A 9,318-nucleotide genomic window follows, 5' to 3' on the forward strand; every position below is an offset into this window, starting at 1 on the left:
AACAATTTTCTCAGGGTATTCCGTTAGATGTGAAGAAAGAAGTTAACTTTTCCATCACATTTAAAGTTTTTGTGGCAGTTTCAAGCTGTGTACACAACAGATATTCATCTTTGATGTCCTGCATGAATACATACCTAACAAACACGACTACCTGTTCACAAGAAGTCACATCCGTTGACTCATCCAACTGTACTGCGAACATACCAGTTGGAGACAATTTAATCTCCTGTATCACTTGTTCCGTGATATCAGCTGACATTTCCCAAATTCTCTGCTTCACTGTGACGTTTGACAAGGAAATCTGCTGAATCTTATGTGCACTTGACTCTCTAAGAATCCGCCTGACCACCTTTACAGCACACGGCTTAAACAAAGTATCACGCATTGTGTGGGCCCTTTTCTTACTTGATATTTCAAAGGATGCTTCATATGATACCTCTGTTATACTTAAGCTCTGTTGTTGGAAAGCACCATTCCCATCCAGACTCCATTTTTCCAAATTCCGTTCATGGTGTTTCAAGAAATGGGTCTTTCTCTGTACTCTGGGCGTGAATTGTCATCAGATGATGCTTCAGATTACTCGGCCTCATAAAATCATTCCCCAGCACTTTGAAACACAGCACACGCTGAGGTTTCTCGATGCCATCAGCGAGGACTGATTTAAGTCCGTATTATATGTATTCATCATTGTACTTCCACTTCTTAGCAACAATGGCAGCCATCACAAATCCAGGCTACATAACACAAGCCAAACAGATAGAAACCGACGAATGATAAAAAGTTCAAAATTCTGTAGCCACTTGCACCAAAATTAATTAATTCACCACACTGAAAATCAGTGTTGAAAAAAAAAATAATAATAATAACAGTGTCAAACAACTTTTACCAAACTAGCATGATTTATTTTTACCTACATCCAAGTGAATTAAATTCTATCCGGTATGAAATCACTGGTTTTCAGTATTTCATTATTTTCCAAACGATGTTGCATTCATTTGTCCGGTATATTTGGTTTTAATAATTTAGAATAAGTTTCATTAATAAACTTTGAAGTTGATCGTGTACAAGTAGATGTTACCACTTGCACAACTGAAGAAAAATTCGTCAGCATGAAAGTAATTATTAGTTCTCCGCATTCTTCGCTTCTGGTAGCCGGGTTCCGCCGCTGCCTCTGTTTATGCAAAGATTATGTAAAATCAAGATTACACTGTAAGAAAACAATGTGAAATATCTTATGAAATTGCTAAATGTAGCATCAGACTTTGAATAACCATAGTTAATTATTAACGTATCATTTTCACACTGCCAAAGGTTTTCACGGTAAACAGTTAATGCTGATGCAAAAATAGGCAAAAGGTGCCAAACAGAAAAATATGTACTGAAGATATCACATATGTATGCGTAATCATTCAAAAACATCGATAATTATGTGAAAGTAGCCAAACAACAAATATTGTTTTCTATTTGAAGCTGACTCTACCCTGCTATAAATTTCACAATGTTTGTCATTAATTTAAGGTCAGAGCTGTTATATCTGCATTCAAATTGGGTTTAGTGAAAGCCATTTGATGTAATTTCGAGGTATCAGTGATTTTTTTAATTTTCAACACTGATTTTAATTCAGATTGCTTGGTGAAAGTGAATTAGTTGAATTTCGTTATATATTTTAAATTTATGCTGCATTTTTTTTTCGGTGCACGTGGGCAATGATAATAAAAAAAAAATTAACGAATGAGACAAACCACAGAAATAAGATAACAAAGAGAATATGTGAGATCAATACCAAGTTTAGAAGTGTGGTGCGGAGACCACCAGTAACCTTGGAAGGCAGAGTGGAGGAATACGTGCGCAATAAAACTATAACTATATCTAAATATATCTATAGGATGATAGATAGATAGATAAAAAACAAATATGTCAGTTTCACAGGGAAAATATCAAATAAATATCCTGCAAGTAACACTAAAATTCTGTACAGAAAGCAGGAGATATTTCTCACAAACTTACATCTGCAGACACCAATTGGGGTCCTGGTCGAGAAGTAGGTTACAATAGGGAGCGAGGGAGACACAGTTGCACCGTCCTAAGTCTGTTGGAGGAATCCCTTCCATGGAGGCGAATAGAACTTTATGTATGGCTTGCTCGACAGCAAGTTCACTCCTCCATACTGCATACAAAGTGTTGCCATTTAGCTGTATTTTCTCTCCCCTACTCATTGGTCCAACGGTGTCGAAAAGTAGCAAGTATACGCTGGAGCGAGAGGGAACAAGGCTACAAACTTAAATATGTGGTCTTCTCACCCTAGTGTAATGCAGACACGACACACTATGATTTACCACTTACATTAGCCTGTCATGGCCCCCATAAAATCCTGCCGTGGTCTCCTTGGGAGCCATGGCACCCAGTTTGAGAACCATTGTTCTAAGGGATCAAACATCATGTTCACGTTTCAGGAGGTTTTATATATATTATCTTTATTATCCACCTCCGTCTTCTCTCCTCCTCCTCCTCCTCCTCCTCCTCTTCCTCAGTTTCTTTATATCTCTTCCCTTCTCCGCCTTATGATCACTATAAATGACATTGCTATTATCGCTTCTTAAATCAAGAGTCATCTGTTTCAAAGAGGTGTGTAAGATATTAACTTTTGCTTTTAATTCTTTCTTACCCTTAATGTCTGTTAATGGATATAGCTGGATGATGTTCGGAAACAGGAGAAATCAGTCATATTTTCTCACAGTCATTGTCTCAGCTGTCGTGTATAGCCTAATGGTGCCCACCAAGCATTTTGTAGATGCTACAGTATTTCTAGGATCAGCCCGATAAGTCATTCACACCTAAGGATTTTCACAGGCAAGGTGGTTCACTAGCGAAATCCATATGGTTAAACACTTGAGCTAGCAAAGGAGTTTCCTTAGCAAGTTGCTTCGTTCTAGCGGAGCCCAATATACTGCTTCACCTATTCTCCCTAAAAATTTTTACACACAAGGTGCTTCACTCCAGCCAGTCTCTTTATAGTGCATCGCTCTAGCTCCCTACGGATTATTTCGCGCCTTAGCAAGGGTTCAGAATGGACGGTAGGTAGTAGTGCCGAAGTGGTGACACGTGAAAGTGTGTGGCAAGTATGTGGACTTTTTTGGCTTCTGGGAACGGGTTACCATGTTTATGCATAGAACTGGACACACACACACACACACACACACACACACACACACACACACACACACACACACACACACACACACACAGATATGTGTGGGAGGAAATATCACTGTCTGGTCAGTCGAGGATTGCCAATCCTCGACTGACCAGACAGTGATATTTCCTCCCACACATATCTCATCGACCCAAAAACTTTGGGTTGTTTTGCCGCTGAGTTCCACCTACTGCTGTATCCACCACCAAATGTTAAAAAAACGCTTCACATCTTACATTTCTTTTCTATAAATCCCTTCAGTCTGATGACGTGTTTTGTATTCCATTGTATCTGTCATCAGACGATTAATCTCAGCTGATAGAGAATTTTTGGAGGAGTTAGATACTGCCTTCAATAATTCCTTTATTAGTATAGGCATTTCCTAAGCTTAATTGTCTCATCTGGTGGTAGAGAGTATTACGCAGAAATATGCGTCATTGGACTGAGAGGGCAAAGATTTCTTCTCATATTGCTGTAGTTTGCATTAACAAAGTTTATACGAAGGGAAGTTACCCTACACCCATTCACCCTATAATGAAAAAATTTGCTTACTTTACAAGGAGAATGTAAAGATAGTCCAAGGAACTTTACTAATTACAACATGATCGCTCTAGCACGTCATCCTACTCTTTCCCAACAACCTAAATGTGCACAAGATCTAGAAAAAGCAAAACAAAGTAGGAGAACTGTTATCCATATCTTTCTGGAGTTAAACTACTTAATCTTAGAAGGGACGGTCACAAACGAGTCCCTTCCATCAGACTGCCCTCTCTCCAACCCACACACTCCTTTCTCGTATGCCATTCCAACCTATCTTTTCAACTAATGTTCGGTCTTGTGCTTCGCCTCCCCGCTTCCACATCATTCTGTCATTCTACGTTCTCTCCATATATCCAAAATATTTCAGGGTACTTCTCGTAATGGTCTCTAGCACATCTACGTCAACACCACAACGCGCCTCCACTTCCTCATTTTGCCAGTCTGTTTCTCCATGTAACTTCAAAGGCTTCCCTCAGCTAACTCATTTCCACTCATCCCATGTTTGCCATTTATCTTTCCATGAGAGTGCCTTTCTATTAATTAACTACAGCTTGTTCAGCGACAATGAAACACGCCTCAACTCGCTCATCATTGAATCTTTGGAAGTTCTCGGGTCTATATGTTGACCCAATGGAAAACCTTGGTTAAGAAAAAAGCTTATGTGGTATCATGTCTCTGCCCTGAACCATGATATGTGTAAATATAAGACAAGAAACTAGGCACTGTGCCTTGGTTGGCTTACACACATCCAGACGTTGACTTAAAATTACCTAATGTTATGGAACGGTTTAACCTTAGTAGCAAAAGAAGTAGTAATAATGGTAATACTAGTAGTAGTAGTAGTTAGTAGTAGTGACACTAGTGAAAGAAAGTGGTTGAGGAGGCGAAGGGGAAGACAGGAGGAAGCAGCTCCTGTGAGAAGAGTGGAGAAATTGCAAGATAGTGAGAAGAGGACAGAGTATAAGAGCATAGTGGAAGAAAGATTGGGAAGGTATGAGCTAGAGCAGATGGAAGGGGTGGAAGACGTATGTAAGATATTCACGGAAGAGATAAGCACAGCGTGTGAGGCGGTTTGTGGAGTGAGGAGGAGATGCAAGGGTGTGCAAGGGACAGCATGGTGGAATGATGAGGTGAAACGAGCTGTGGAACAAAAGAAGAAGGCATATGGTGAATGGTTGGCGAGTAGAGGTAGGGGAGAAGATGAGAGAGAGAAGAGAGAAGTATATGTGAGCAGGAGAAGGGAGGTTAAGAGACTGGTGAAGGAGAGTAAGAAGAAAGTGGATGAAGAGTTTGGGAGGAATCTGAGTGTGAAATGGAGGGAGAGTAAGAAATTGTTTTGGAAGGAGGTAAAGAAAGTAAGGCAGTGTGAAAGGGGAAATAGTAGGGGAGTGAAAGATAGGAATAATAGATTGTTGGTGGAGAAGAGAGAGAAATTGAGGAGATGGAAGGAGCACTTTGAGGATTTGTTGAATGTGGAGAGTAGAGAGCAGTGTGAGTATAAGTGGTTGGGGAATGGCTGGGAGAAGAAGAGATGAGAGGAGGGAGGAAGAGATCAGTAGGTCGGAAGTAGTGGAAGCGATGAAGAAGATTAAGCTGGGAAAGGCCCCAGGAATTGATGGAGTGTGTGGTGAAATGCTTAGGTATGGGGGTGAGATTGTTGTGGAGTGGATATGGAAGTTGTGTAGATTGGCTTGGGAAGAGGGAAGGGTTCCAGAGGACTGGAAATCAGGTATAATTGTTCCTCTGTACAAAGGAAAAGGGGAGAGAGAAGTATGTGGTAACCATAGGGGTATTTGCCTTCTTAGTGTGACTGGTAAAATATATGGTAGAATACTCATTGATAGGGTTAGGCATATGACAGAGGAGCTAGTTGGAGAAGAACAAGGGGGATTTAGGAAGGGAAAAGGGTGTGTAGATCAGATATTTGTTCTAAGATGTTTAGTGGAGAAGTATCTAGAGAAGGGAAGGAAAGTGTACGCTGCCTTCATGGACTTGGAGAAAGCTTATGACAGAATAGATAGGAAAGGTATGTGGAAGGTATTAAGAATATATGGAGTGGAGGGGAAATTGTTGAGTGCTGTGAAGAGTATGTACGAGGGAGCTAGGGCTACGGTGCGAGTGGATGGTGAGCTGAGTGAGTTCTTTGATCTCAATGTGGGACTGAAACAGGGGTGTGTAATGTCTCCTTGGCTGTTTAATATATATATGGATGGGGTCGTAAAGGAGGTACAAGGTAGGGCAGTGGATGTGGGGGTGGCCTTAATGAATGAGGGTGAGATTTGGAAGCTTCCGGTGTTGCTGTTTGCTGATGATACAGTATTGTTGAGTGAAGATGAATGGGAGTTGCAAGGTTTGGTGAATGAATTTGGGACAGTGTGTAGGAGGAGGAAGCTGAAAGTTAATGTAAACAAAAGTAAAGTTATGGTGTTTGAGAGGAATGAAGTCACAGAGTGTGCAGTGAGGTTGGATGGTGAGGATATGGAGAATGTGAGTGCATTCAAGTACTTGGGTAGTGTGATGAGTAAGGATGGAACTTTGGGGGATGAAGTACGTGAAAGGGTACAGCAGGGAAGGAAGGTTGTTGGCACACTGAAAGCAGTGATGAGAAATAGGGAGGTGAGTATGGAAGTTAAGAAGTCACTGCATGATGGTATTGTGATCCCTACCCTGACGTATGGAAGCGAGGCGTGGACCTTGCAAGAGGGGAACAAGTCAAGAGTGAGAGCAGTGGAAATGAGTTACTTGAGAGGAGCATGTGGAGTGACATGGAGGGACAGGTTGACGAATGAAGAAGTGAAGGAACGTTGTGGGGTAGATGTGGATGTGGTTGAAAAGATTAGGAGAAATACACTGAGGTGGTTTGGACATGTGGAGAGGATGGAGAATGAAAGACTGACTAAGAGGGTGTATGTAGGTGAGGTGGAGGGAGGGAGAGGGAGGGGTAGACCGAGGATGAGGTGGAGGGATGGAGTTGAGAGGTATATGAGGGAGGGGGGGGTGAGTTGGGGGGAGGGGAGTCAAATGGTGGGTGACAGAGTGACTTGGAGGCGTTTTGTCTGCGGCCACCCTTTGCGGGATTAGGGCGTCGGGCTATAGATAGATTATTATTATTATTATTATTATTATCATCATTATTATCGTCATCATCATATATATTTTGTGTTATAATTATAACCATAATGACATTCACCATACCAAAAACATCAAAAGATGTAACAACTATAACAACATCTGTTAAGACAACTGTAACTACTGCAACACCAGCTGTAACTGCTGTTACCATTGTTAGTTTTTCCAATTCCTAAACCTCTTACAGTTTTTACAGTTGCTACAGTCATAGATACAATTGGTTCTTCAGTTGTTACAGTTGTATCAATTAAAAAAAAAACTAACAGCTGTAACAACAACTGTAGCAACTGTAAAATTTGCAGTTGTAGCAACAACTGTAACAACTGTAAAAACTGTAAGAGGTTAAGCAACTGGATAAACTAACAGCTGTAACAACTGTATCAACTGGAAAAAACTAACAGCTATAACAACAACAGTAGCAACTGTAAAACTAACAGCTATAACAACAACTGTAGCAACTGTAAAACTAACAGCTATAACAACAACTATAGCAACTGTAAAACCAACAGCTTTAATAACAATTGTAGAAACTGTAAAACTAACAGCTGAAACAGCAACTGTAGCAACTGTAAAACTAACAGCTGTAACAACAACTGTAGCAACTGTAAAATGTGTAAAAGCTGTAAGAGCAACTGTAGCAAGTGTAAAACCTGTAATAGCTGTAACAGCAACTATAGCAACTGTAACAACAGCTCTAACAAATGTAATAACTGCAACAACAACTGTAACAACTGAAACAACAACAGTAGCAACTGTAATATCGGTATCAGCTGTAAGAACAACTGGAACAACAACTTTAATCACTGCAACAACAACTGTAACAAGTTTAACAGCGACTGTAAAATCTGTAACAGTTGCAACAACAATTGTAGCAACGTCAGAAACTGAATAACTGCACCTGATGTAACAACCACTACAACAACAAGTGTTAAAACTACAACAAAAACGCCATAACACCTGTAACAATGTTAAGAAACGTAACAAGAGTAACAACAACGGTAAAGTCTTTAACAACTATAACGACAGCTGTAACAATAACTGTTATAACTGTCACAACAACTGTAAAAACTGTAACATGTTTAACAGCTGAAAACACTATAACAACAGCTGCAGCAACTGTATAAAAAATAAACAATTGTGACAACAACAGCTGCAAGAACATTAACAACTGCAACAGCATTAACAACTAAAGCAATTGTAACCATAACAGTAACAATTGTAACAACAGCTGTAAATACAACAGTAATAAGTGTATCAAATGTAACAACAGTTGTTGGAACTGTAACAATCGTAACAACGGCAAAGATCGTAATAAATATAACAACAACAACAATTGTAAAATCTGCAACAATAAGAGCTGTCAGAACTGTAACAACAACAACAAAAACAACAACAATTGTAAAACCTGCAACAACAACAATAAGTGTGGCAAATGTAACAACTGTAACAAAACGCACAATGGTAACAACTGTAACAGCAATATAACTGTAACAACTGTAACTAAAACCATAACTGCAATACCCGTAACAACAAAAACAACTATAACCTCTGTAAGTGCGCGTCCACACGGGTGCTCGAACAAGTGTTGGCAACATGTAAGCAACACAGTAACGAACACGCTGCAAACACGTTGGGAACAACAGCGTCCAGATCATGTTGACATCATCATGAAGTCTCAGCTGCCTGGTATGGACAAAACATACACGTATCCCATCGCCTCTGCTGCCGGTGTTCGAAGCTCCATTGAAACATGTTTGCATACATCTGTCCAGATACTGCTGGAAACATGTTCCCGAACATGTTGATTGCAGTTTCCAACATATGTTCGAGAGCACGTGTGGACGCTCCTTAACATTAATTGTAACAACAACGGCGACTGTAACAACTGCAATGGCAAGTGTATCTCATTATCAATAAATGTAACAACTGTAATAACTAATTATAACAACAATATGGAAAATTACAATAATAAAACAACACTCAGTGGTAAAAATAAATAATAACAATAGCAACAGTATTATTAACAGTATGAATAATAACAGTAGGTAATAATAATAATAATAATAATAATAACAAAAACAACAACAACAACAACAATAATAATAATAATTATTATTATTATTATTATTATTATTATTATAATACTAATAATATTAATAATAATAATAATAATAAATAAAAAAATATATATATAAATAAATAAATAACATCAGTGCGAAACGTAACCAAGAATAACAACAATATTACAAGAGTAACAGAAACAACATCAACATTTCCAATAATAGTAGTAGTAATAATAATAATAATAATAATAATAATAATAATAATAATGATGATAATAATAATAATAATCTATCTATCTATCTATCTATCTATTGCCAGACGCCTCAATCCCGTCCGGGATGGCCACAAACAAGTCGCCTCCACGTCGCCTTGTCCCCCGCCATTTCACTGCC

The sequence above is a fragment of the Coenobita brevimanus genome, chromosome 52 (assembly GCF_032717465.1).
Source record: "Coenobita brevimanus isolate Jiangsu-jjx chromosome 52, ASM3271746v2, whole genome shotgun sequence".
NCBI classification, from domain to species: domain Eukaryota; kingdom Metazoa; phylum Arthropoda; class Malacostraca; order Decapoda; family Coenobitidae; genus Coenobita; species Coenobita brevimanus.